Source organism: Diuraphis noxia, unplaced genomic scaffold (assembly GCF_037042655.1).
Source record: "Diuraphis noxia isolate RWA-SAM2 unplaced genomic scaffold, SU_Dnox_SAM2 contig0003, whole genome shotgun sequence".
NCBI classification, from domain to species: Eukaryota; Metazoa; Arthropoda; class Insecta; order Hemiptera; family Aphididae; genus Diuraphis; species Diuraphis noxia.
In genome coordinates this window covers 18,792,622-18,805,546 of record NW_028301713.1, presented here as the reverse complement: position 1 = coordinate 18,805,546, position 12,925 = coordinate 18,792,622, and the positions used below count along the sequence as shown (strand labels likewise).

Here is a 12,925-nt window from a genome sequence, read left to right as displayed (position 1 = left end):
ACAATTATTTTTTCCGAGCTGATAAGAAAAAAACATGTGTTTTATAATCTATTATATATTAAATATTAACTACGTGTTTAAAAGGTTTAATGCTACGCATTGCCTGATAGTAGATATAAGAGTATGAATATGTTATAAGTTATAAACTTATATAGACACCGTGCAGCCACAGGAAAACAGCGCGCTCTGGTAGTTAATAGTTTAAATTGTCACAGGATACAAATATTCGAATGAAATAGGACTAATACTTAGGTAAAACTTTAAAAAATTTTTACTTCTACTTACATATTTTAGAATGATTAATATTTAAACTTGTATATTTTTTGTATAATATTTCATACCTAGTTAAGTATAACAAACTGGTAAATAAAATGAATAATAAAAATGTTCTAATTTTGGTATGATAAAAATTGTTCATCGACAATAATTCTGGTTTAATATTGTTGTAAATAAATAAATCACATTCATTTAACCCTGAAGTGAACATTAATATCTGGCATTGTGTGTAGTATATATGACTTTTTTCAGACTGACTTTTCTATCAATCATTTTTAAATAGCTTAAATTAGGTATATTAGTAATGGGATCAACAATGTCCTTATCTTTAAATGAAATTGGACATTTAATTTCTAGAACTTTTTGTGGTGTACCATCAACTATTAGTATACCATCTGGTGTAGCACAAATCCATGGTTTCTTTATATGAATGACTAGTCCAAATTTTATTACCAATAAGTTAACCATCTTGGAATAGACTTCAAAAGCTATATCTTCACTTTGTAGTCCATAAGTTACATATTTTACTGCAGCCTTTCCTGTTAATTGTTTGTTATTATATAAACTTTTTGCTAGAGCCAGTTTTTTTTCATCTGTTGAGGTTTTTGAAGTCTTGATTTTATGAGCTTTATTACTTGCTGAAATCCTAAATTTTCTATTTTCTAACCAAACATGACCAGATTGTTCTAGAGTCTTATTAAAAATATATTTTATATCTTCTTCAGAAACATGAATGTAATTAAAAAAAAATTCTTTCTACTTGTGTTTGTGTTTCAATTTTCAAATTATAACTCAATGGACTAGACAATGACAACAGATTGGAATTTTCGATGAAATAATTTTTATCAACAGGAGCTACATCTAATCAAGGTTTTTTTGGATTAAATAACTCTGCAATTTGTTTGCCTTTTTTATATTTTTCTTCACCAGCTTTAGACGGCTTACCCCATGTTTGAGGTAAATCAGTTTTTGATGACGATTCTTCATTGTTAATATAGTAGTAAACAGCACCAATGTGTTTACATTTTTCGCCAGCCCCAGCAGCACATTCACAGTTTGCAGACTTGATTACCCTTGAACCATCAAGCTAATAAAATAGGCAAAGTAAACATTTGTTGACAACAGTTCAAAATACAAGTATTAGTATTTAGTATCAACCTAGATACTTGTCTTAATTATAATTGTAATGAAATAGTTTTGGAATATTTTTAACTAATGTGTTTAAAATTGGTAGGTATGTTTATTTTGTTTATCTTTCATATTATGAGTTTATTATAAAGTAAAAAAATGTAAAACTTTAAATTAAAAATTAATAATATATTTATATACTAACATTTTTTAAATATATAGTATTAGGTACTTATTTCATAAGTAACACACAGAACACTATTAATAAAAAAACAATTATTGTTGATCTTACTTCAATTTTTACTCTGTAAGGTGGAGAAGTAACAGAAGCTTGTCTTATAACTTGACCACTTATAAAACATGGACCCATAACAGTTTTGAGTTCTTGGACATTTATGACATGTCCACTTTTAAGTAAATTTAATGACTTATCTTTATTATATTTTTTATTAGAGAAAATAGTTTGAAAACCATAATGTAATATTAAATCACTCATTGTTTATTTCAGTTTTCACTAATAATTACTAAATAATAACTATTTAAAAATATTAGTTGTTTGATACTTTCAGTTAGTATATGCAGAAGCAGAGGGCAGACATGCAGTACGCCAGTACCTATACTGTATAGGCAATATAGCTGATAACTTTTAGCATTGTTTTCAAAATATTGATTGAAATTATTACATTAATTGTGTTACATTTTCAAATACGAATATCAAATAACAAATATTTTTTCTTAAAATACCATTGAAACGTGCGTAGTAATATCCTGTAAGTACTTCATAAATAGTCAACCCGGAGCGCTAGCTGTACTCCTGCACGGCGTCTTATAGTACTTATATTTCAATTTAAGGTCAAACGATTTTTCTACCTTAATTATTATGTTTCGAAACTTATATTCTACCGAAAAACTTAAAAATGCATTGCAAATTTCAAATATATGATTTGATTATCCACTTTAATCATAATATTTTATAAATATTTTACAATTATGAACTATATGAAACACACATTTTTACTATCGGGTATTCTCTGTCTATTATAGTACAAGGTAAGTTGATTTAATTTAAAGTTATAATATAATTTCACATGATTTATAATAAGCATCTTTAATATATTTAAAGTTTAAACTTATGTTTATATAATATCCAACATAATTTAGATAAGAAGTGTGATTTCTTTTTTTAAATATCTAAATTATTTTTTCCGAGTTGCTAAAAAAAAAACCTGTCAGATATAATCTATTATAATTAAATATGAACCTTAAACTACACGTTTATAATGTTTAATTCTAAGCCTGGTAGTAGACATATAAGTATGAATATGTTATAACTTAGAACTCTATTTCAATTAGATTCAAATGATTTTTTTACCCTAATTATTATGTTACGAAATTTATATTGAACTGAAAAACTTGAAAATTCATATCAAAAATTTTAAACAAATAACTTGATTTTCCACATTAATCTTAACATTTGATGAATATATTATAATTATAAAATATATTATATACTTATTAATTATTATCGGGTATTCTGTGTCTATAATAGCACAAGGTATGTTAATTTTATTTACCTAATAATATAATTTAATTTTCCACTATTTATAATATGCATCTTAAATATGTTAAAATTTTAATCTTAAGTTTATATTATACTCAACATACTTTAGATAAGAAGTGAGATGTTATTTTTTAAATCTCTGCATTCAATTTTCCAAGTTTCTAAAAAAAAAATGCTGTTAGTTATAATCTATTATAATTAAATATTAACCTTAAACAACGTGTTTATAATGTTTAATTCTATGCATGGCCTGATAGTAGACGTATAATTATGAATATGTTATAACTAAGAACTCTATTTCATTTTTAGGTCAAATGATTTTTCTACCCTAAGTATTTTGTTTCGAAATTTTTATTCTACCAAAAAACTTAAAAATTCATTGAAAACATTTCAAAAAATCGCATGATTTTCCACGTTAATCATAACATTTTACGAATATTTTATAATTATAAAATATATTATACACTTATTAATTATTATCATGAATTCTCTGTCTATAATAGAGCTATGTAAGTTGATTTAATTTTAAATCATTATTTAATTTTACATTAATTATAATATACATTTTAAAATTTTAAATATATTTAAATTTAATCTTATGTTAGTATTTAATATCCAACATAATGTAAATAAGAAGTGAGATGTTAGTTTTTAAATCTCTGCATTCAATTTTCCGATTTTCTTAAAAAAAAAGCTGTTAGTTATAATCTATTATAATTAAATATTAACCTTAAACTACGTGTTTATAATGTTTAATTCTATGCCTGGCCTGATATTAGACATATAAGAATGAATTATGTTATAATAACCTAGAACTCTATTTAAAATTAAGGTCAAATGATTTTTCTACCCTTATAATTATGTTTCGAAAATTATATTCTACCGAAAAACTAAAAAATTCTTTGCCAACATTTAAAAAAAATCAATTGGTTTTTCACTTCAATCATAACAATTTATGAATATTTTATAATTATCAAATACCTTATACACTGATTATAATTATCGGATATGCTTTGTCGATTATAGGGAAACGTAAGTAGATTTAATTTTACACGATTTATGATATGCATCTTTTATATATTTAAAGACTAAACTTATGTTTATATAACACTCAACATAATTGAGATAAGAAGTGTGTGTGTTTTTTTTCAATATCTGAATTTTTTCTAAAAAAAAGCTGTTATAATCTATTATAATTAAAAAATACCCTTAAACTGCACATTTATAATGTTTAATTCTAAGCATGGCCTGATAGTAAACATTTCAAATTAAGGTCAAATAATTTTTCCACCATAATTATTATATTTCAAAATGTATATTCGGCTATAATAGATATATAAGTATGAATATGTTAAAATTTAGAACTCTATTTCAAATTAGGTTCAAATGATTTTTTTACCCTAATTTTTATGTTTCGAAATTTATATTTTACCGAAAAACTTAAAAATTCATTGAAAACATTTCAAAATATCACATGAATTTCCACTTTAATCATATCATTTTAAGAATATTTTATAATTATAAAATATATTATACACTTATTAATTATTGTCGGGTATTCTCTGTCTATAATAGAGCAACGTAAGTTTATTTAATTTTAAATCATTATTTAGTTTTACACTATTTATAATATGCACCTTAAATACGTTTTATGTTCAATCTTAAGTTTATATTATATTCAACATACTTTAGATAAGAAGTGTGATTTTATTTTTTAAATATCTGCCTTCAAGTTTTTTGAGTTTTTTTAAACATAAAACTGTTAGTTATAATTTATTATAATTAAATATTAACCTTAAACTACGTGTTTATAATGTTTAATTCTATGCATGGCCTGATATTAGACATATATGTATGAATTCATATCATTATAACTAAGAACTCTATTTCAAATTAAGTTCAAATAATTTTTCCACCATAATTATTATATTTCAAAATTTATATTCGGCTATAATAGATATATAAGTATGAATATGTTAAAATTTAGAACTGTATTTCAAATTATGTTAAAATGAATTTTGTACCCTAATTCTTATGTTTCGAGATTTATATTCTACAAAAAAAAATTGAAAAATCATTGCAAACATTTCAAAAAATCACTTGATTTTCCACTTTAATCATAACATTTTATGAATATTTTATAATTATAAAATATATTATACACTTATTAATTATTGTCGGGTATTCTCTGTCTATAATAGAGAAACGTAAGTTGATTTAATTTTAAATCATTATTTAATTTTACACGATTTATAATATGCATCTTTTATATATTTAAAGATTAAACTTATGTTTATAATATAATACTCAACATAATTGAGATAAGAAGTGTGTGTTTTTTTTTCAATATCTGAATTTTTTCCTAGTTTCTAAAAAAAAAGCTGTTATAATATATTATAATTAAAAAATACCCTTAAACTACACGTTTATAATGTTTAAAATACTTATTAAATTTTACACTATTTATAATATCCATCATAAATATGTATAAAGTTTAATCTTATATTCATATAATATTCAACATAATTTAGATAAGAACAGTGATTTTTTTTTTAAATTTCTGCATTCAATTTTTCGAGTTTTTTTGAAATGAAACTGTTAGTCATAATCTATTAGGTATGTTTCGAAATTTATATTCTACCGAAAAGCTTAAAAGTTCATTGTAAACATTTCAAATAAATCACTTGATTTTCCAATTTAATCATAATAATTGATAAATATTTTATAATTATAAAACATATTATACCTACTTTTGTTAATAATTATCGGGTATTCACTCTGTATAATAGTAAAACGTAAGTTGATTTAATTTTAAATAATTATATAATTTTACACTATTTTCAATATGCATTTTAAATATACTAAAAGTTTAATCTTATGTTTATTTTATATTAAACATACATTAGATAAGAAGTGTGATTTTGTTTTTTAATTATCGGCATTATATTTTCCGAGTTTCTAAAAAAAAAAACCTGTTAGTTATAATCTATTATATATTAAATTTTAACCTTAAACTACGTGTTTATAATGTTTAATTGTATATTTGTATGCATGACCTGATAGTAGAGATACATTCAAGCCTGGGCATAAACGCGTTAAAAAGTTAAAAGTTAAGTTAATTTTAACTTTTAACTTAACTTTTTAAAATTTAATTTTCATAAACTTAATTTTTAACTTAACTTATTTTAATTGATATAAACTTAATAAATAACGAGTTACTTTTAATCAAATTCGAGTTTAGTTAATTTATAAATAATTAAATAATAAATATAATGAAGTATATAGTTGGCTATATTCTCAAACAGTTTTAGACATTTAGTTTCCTGAAAAAGTATTCAGAGTACATTCTTAAATACCATGTTATTTTTATTTAATAATTTAAAAAAAATGTAAAATACTTGTCAGTTGTCTGTATTAGTGTGTTAATAAATCAAAAGAATAAAAGATTGTATTTTTTTCATTCTTACTACATAGTTATATTAATTCAATACCTATATATAGAAAAGCTATTGGCTATTTCCTGTGGTCAATAATATTTAGGATTTTTATTATTTATATTGATATTATAAATATAAAATAAAAAAAAAATAACTTAACTTAAGTTAATTGAAAATGTTCATATAACTTTTAACTTAACTGAGTTAAAAAAAGAATTAGATTAACTATTAACTTTAAACTTTTTAAAATGTTTTCCATTAACTTAACTTAACTCAGTTAAAAATTATCATTAACTTGCCCAGGCTTGTAAGTATGAATATGTTATAACTAAGAACTAGAATATTTTTTAATATTTGTTAATATTTGTTAATATTCAATTGGTCTACAATATCTTTTTCTATTCCTAATATTACTAAGGAATTTAACCGGTCATCATTCATTGTTGATCTAAGAAATGTCTTCACTAATTTTAATTTACTAAATGTCCTTTCATTTGAGGCAACATTCACTGGAGAGTTAACGCCAAACGACATAATAAATTAGCACATGGTAAAATATGTTTGACTTCCTCAGACTTTTCCATTAAGGATTCAAAATTTTTTGAATCATCTGGTAACATGTTAAATAATATCTCTAGTTGAGTTTGGACTAAATCTAGATCTTTTAGATTAGAGCCTGTATAAGTACTATCTACTGGAAATAAAAAGAGGGAATTTGTAATATTTTATTGTATATCAAATAATACATGAAAAACGTTACTTTAGTTTGTTTTTTTTGTGCATAATGTACCAATAGTTCTATATATGTATATTTCATTGTATTTTAATGTCTTACCTCATCTAATACAGATTCTGTTATTCCTTCACGTTTAGCTTCAGTTTGGATACGCTACATATTGTTTGAGTTGAACTTGACTAAATTAAAAATTATACATATTATATAGTAGGTAGTAGGCACTTATAGTGAAATCAGAATAAAAACATTTTTATATTTTAAAATTTATTTAGCACTGTATCTGTATGTCTGTATATTTAATGTTATATGAAAATTCTATTCTCAATATTTTTTACCATACATAATGTATCAAGAACTAATATTATAAATGTGAAATTTAAAATTGGATTCAATTACGGTGTATAACAATTAAAAAATATAAAAGCTTACCGGAATCATATTATGCAGTTTTATCTGTTTGGATAAAAGTTGTGAAGTTTTGGCCGCACTTTCGAACGGGTTTTTAGGAGCGCCAACATGTTTCACATTTATCCGTTTACCATTATGTAACTTCTCTTCGTGCTTTTTCTTAAAATCATCGTCAAATGTATTTCCACATTCTAAGCACTCGACTTTAACACGTTTTCTCTTACGTTTAACATTAATTGTGGCACTCATTATTATAAAAGTAAAAATATAAAATTATAGAGACTGAAAAACTTTTGCAAAATGTTAAGCTTAGTTTAGAAAATAACAGCGTATTACTAACTGTTCAGTCTATCATGTACACTATGTAGTGATATTGTATAGCCATATGGGTGACAATACAGAGTACAGACAGTCGATTTGACGATTTGTACTTTGTACATCAGATCTATTTTTAACATATTGACATATTGTTATCGAGAATCGAGCATATTATTCGGATGGAACGACAATATTTCATTGTCATTTTATTATTATTTTACTTATCAGTTATTACTGTTAATAGTTATTAATTTATTATTAATTATGATATTCTTATTGAATTATAAATAAAGTAGTTATATAAATTTCATAGCAAAATATTTGAACTCATAATTTGACTGTGCAATATAAAATATTTTTTCAAATACTTGAAATATTATTATAATATTATAATTGTTGAATATTGTTAAAATTGCCGACTCAACGGATCGCTGAGCTATGTGCCGACTGGGCCCCACTAGATGAGTTGTGGGGGGTGGCCCCCCCTACACCCCCCCCCCCCTCGGGACGGCCCTGGTAGGCAGTAGTAAATTAATTCACTACTTACAATATATAATAATGATAATTGTATATGATAAAGTTAAAATTTGTATATAATTATATTTATCAATAACAACAATAGTCTTCTTTTTTGTACCCACTATAATAATAAATACCATATAACAATATATAATAACGATAATTTATACAATTTATAAACTCCGATTCAATAATAATGTCAATTAAAATGAATGCATTTAATAGCCTTATTGGCCCAATATAGTACCTAAATGACAAAAAAAAATAGGAACAATGAGTAAAATAATGTAATATAATTGTTGGCCTACCTATGCCAGCTCAACAAGAGTATAATATGAAATAGAGCCTGTTGGCTTAACAATGTACACTATTGACACGGCTACGGTGGTGTTGATCCTGGTAGGTGTCCGCGGTTGGCCGGTCGAACCTTGTGGAGGTGGAGGTAGTTTTGAAAAATAATACGCACGACACAAATTGTTTCGACAATACTATTATTTATATTTATTTTAAATATCAGCACGACAGGTTGATATGCGACGATACAGAAAGAGAACGTGGTTTAAGGTTTTCGTCCGGTCGGTATGTGTTCGTGGGGGAAAACAAAATTTTCAGCTATCAAATAGTCGGTGCGATGGTTGGATTGCGAGAGACGTGCGGGTTGGTTCGTATCGACGTCGGCGTGTTGGTGAATGTCGCGCGGAGGTCGATGAACGAGAGAGCGTATCGCCGGAGGTTAGCCACTGGCTGGGACGATGACCGTGCAGCTCGAGAAGTGAAAAGAAAAAGAAAGAGGAAAGAACGAACGTAATAAAATTATAAAATGTTTTTAGGTTGTTGGAATGTTGGCTAGCCTCTAGCGATAGAGGTGTAGAAAGGGGAATTGTACGTGAGCTAATCTAGCGCAGCCTAGCTTACCACAGACATACTACCCATTTCTTCAAACAATAAACAATTAAACGTAGTCCGTGCTTTAGAGTTAGGAATGTTCGGGTGAAACATAATATATGACAATATTATGTTATAGTTGGTGCTTATTATAATTTAATATTTATGTAAGTTTATTTGGCGTGAATGGTTTATCATTAAAGTATAAATGGCGCCAGATTCGCTCATGTACGATTCCCCCTCGTACACCTCTCTCAAGGACACTAAGAGGCCCGGCGGTAAACGTCTCGTTTCCAGTCCAGTGTTGTACCTAGTAGCAAGGGGTAGACAATTAAATTTTATAACTTGGTAATCATACTTATCACACAAAAAGGTGGAGGCCATATTCTAATTTATGAATCAGTCTGTCCACACAATGGTAATAACATATCTACAATTATATTGTGTAAATATATAATGAAACTTAATAACAAAATACACAAAATGATACGGTTCAAGTTAAAAATTTAAAATCTTTAAGTGTTTAAGTCCAACTTTTTGCAATTTTGGCTTATTTTTAATTAAATAGTACCTAGGTATATTATTCAATTATAATACAATTTAATTCTAATATGATATAATATATCATATTATGAATACGAACATTTGATGTAATTCTTTGAAGTATTTTATGTATTCATTGTAAAAATTAATACACCGACAACCACAATCAATTGACAAAAAAAAAAAATTCAATTAATACAAATAACAGTTAGCACAAGCGCAAAATAATATGTGAAATTGTGAAAAAGCAATAGGTCAAAAATATGTATACAAACATTACAAACTCGATGTATGATAGTGTTCATTAAAACTTAATTTCATAACCTAACAAATTCTATGACAGCATAAATAAGAAGATGACGGCCACCATCCCCACTACATGCTAAACGTTCCTTGCTTTAAATGTCCTTTCTAATTTCATCTATTCTTTGGTAGTAGTCCGTGCCGACAGGGAGAGAACGTGCGAAGTGATGGCACAATAACAATAATAACACTCGCGCTGCTCAATGGCGCGAACAACCCTAATTACTATGTTTCGAAATTTATATTTTACCGAAAACCTTGAAAATTCATTGCAAACATTTCAAACAAATCACTTGATTTTCCACATTCATCATAACATTTGATGAATATTTTATAATTATAAAATATATAATACACTTATTAATTATTGTCGGGTATTCTCTGTCTATAATAGAGCAACGTAAGTTGATTAAATTTTAAATCATTATTTAGATTTACACTATTTATAATATGCATCCTAAATATATTTAAAGTTTAATCTTATGTTTATATAATATTCAACATAATTTAGATAAGAAGTGTGATTTTATTTTTTAAATATCTATATTATATAGATAGAAAGATAGAAGATAGATTTTATGGTATATGTGTAATAATGCATGAAATGCCTATGGAATTAAGTAGACATCCTTATTATAAGGAGCACAAACATCGAAAAATAAGTAGGTACAGAATATCAGTAGTAAATTATTAAAAAAGACTCATTTTGAGCGTTTTGCTGGCACCCCCAATATAGATCTCTTGTATTTTATTAGGGGTTGTAACACAAAATATGATCCATGAGCACATATCAACGCAAACGAAATCTTTAGTAGTTAGAATTTTAAAGTCTAGAGGTGGGATGCTAGGAAATTAGATTTTTTTAAATTATTATTTTGTAAGCTAAGTGCAACCAACTGGTACTACAGCTGTTGATGTATATCTTCTAATTGAATATGATTTTTAGTGAAACAAATACTATTATGAACTAAGTATTTTAATTTTGTTCATATTTATTTGCTGTAATTAACTAATAAATTATGAATAACCTAATCTTAAATTGTTTATATCAATATAATACTTATACCGTAAACCTGAATTTAAATCATGCGTTTGCTTGACTTCCATCGTTTGTTCGTTGTAAAATTCTACAAATTAAATGTTTTGTAGAAGGTCATATTAGGTCATCCATGTAATATAATTTTTGTGTATTGTGGTTTATTAAATAATATGTTTATTATTTTCTTTCTAGTCAATGCAGTAAATGCAAATAGTAAGTGAATATTGTGGTATTTTTTTTTTAATTTTAATTCTGAAATTAAATTTATGTGATTTGTGTCTCATAACTTTTGTAAAAATGACCACCCTCAAATTTTTAATTTTTTGATGAGTACTATTGTAGTTATGAATCCATTCAGTTAGGCTATTCATCTTATTTAACAATATTTCGACTCTGAATTCATGAACTATAAAAAAAACTATGTTTCGTTTGGTTTGGTTTCAAATAAATCAATTAACTTTATATTTTAAAAGCGTTTGTATGTTTCAATCAATCCGTATCTAAGATATTACAGTAGGTCTACTATTAATATCCCATAAATAACAAATAATAATAATTTTCTTTTTTAGCTATGGTTAATCGTACGTGTAATATTTTCAATTTAAATTATAATACGTAAAATGTATTTATAGCATGAGTTTAATTTTTCAACAGTATTAAAATATTTTTTTTTTTTTAATATTTAGTGTACCTATCTATGATTAATTTAGGTTTTTTAAATGTATTAAAAATTAATATAAAATATAATATATAATAGCAGAGTATAGTTTATTATAATATAATACAGTTGAATATCGGTATGATAAATTTTACAATCTAATATTCAACAAAGTGAGCAAATGTATATTTTTTTTGTGACAATAGAGAGAACAAAATAACGCAATTCGTACATTTATACCGAACAGACATTGCAGAATATATATCATTTACGGATCAGGTTGTTTTCGCCCGATTTTTCTTCAACAATCCCCAATTATTCATTTATTCTCTGACGATGCATATACCAGAATATTACGATACAATAAATTTTACTATTGCAGCAAACCTTGTTGTGTTTTTGGGCATGCGCAGAAGATAATTCCACACATGTGCAATGCACCCAATTTTTCCCGCGAGAACTATCATCGTGCTCCATCAATGAGTAAAACTGGTATCTACCTTCATAATTTTCAAGGTTAGGTTCAAGGCCGGATTAAGCACCTATTGGGCCCCGGAGCGGCCGGAACTGAAGTTTTATACGGGCCCTTTCGACAAAACATTCTTTACAAAGCCGCTCGCTACGCTCGTGGAACGATACATTTTTTAAAACTATTTCACAAATTGTCAATAACACGGTTATCTACACAGGTTGGAGCTCGCGCAATTGCGTGTGGTCACAGGCGGCGGACATGTGAACTAAAAGCGCTAGTTGTTTCCAACCCGGATCTGGATACAATTAAAAAAAGATACATTTTCTACAATCTGTATAATTAAATAAACTTCTCGCGACCCCCCAACAATTGAATCACAACCACCCAGTAACACAATGTAGCACGTTAACCACAACAATATATCTATACTATAAAGTAAACCACAAGTAAAGGTATTGTTCGCGCCGACTGTGAGTATCGCAAGGCTCGCCGCATTTTAGCATTTATGCGATAAGATCGTCCAGGTAGTCTGCGCGGTCGAGCTCCCATCCTCCTCCTCCCATCGGATAATTATCTATGTAAATATTGTTGTGTAATTAAGAATGTATATTGTCTTTGTTTTTTTCTCGTTTGTTGTATTCT

At 26.3% G+C, this 12,925-nt stretch overlaps 1 long non-coding RNA gene across 1 annotated transcript; it reads right to left on the bottom strand.

Moving 5' to 3' along the window:
* Positions 1 to 7,216: 7,216 nt before the first annotated feature.
* LOC149056923 (uncharacterized) lies at positions 7,217 to 7,795 on the bottom strand. The gene is made up of 2 exons (XR_016190900.1): positions 7,568 to 7,795; positions 7,217 to 7,317 (listed from the first exon to the last, which is right to left on the bottom strand). It is a non-coding gene; the product is annotated as an uncharacterized LOC149056923 (long non-coding RNA).
* Positions 7,796 to 12,925: the final 5,130 nt, after the last annotated feature.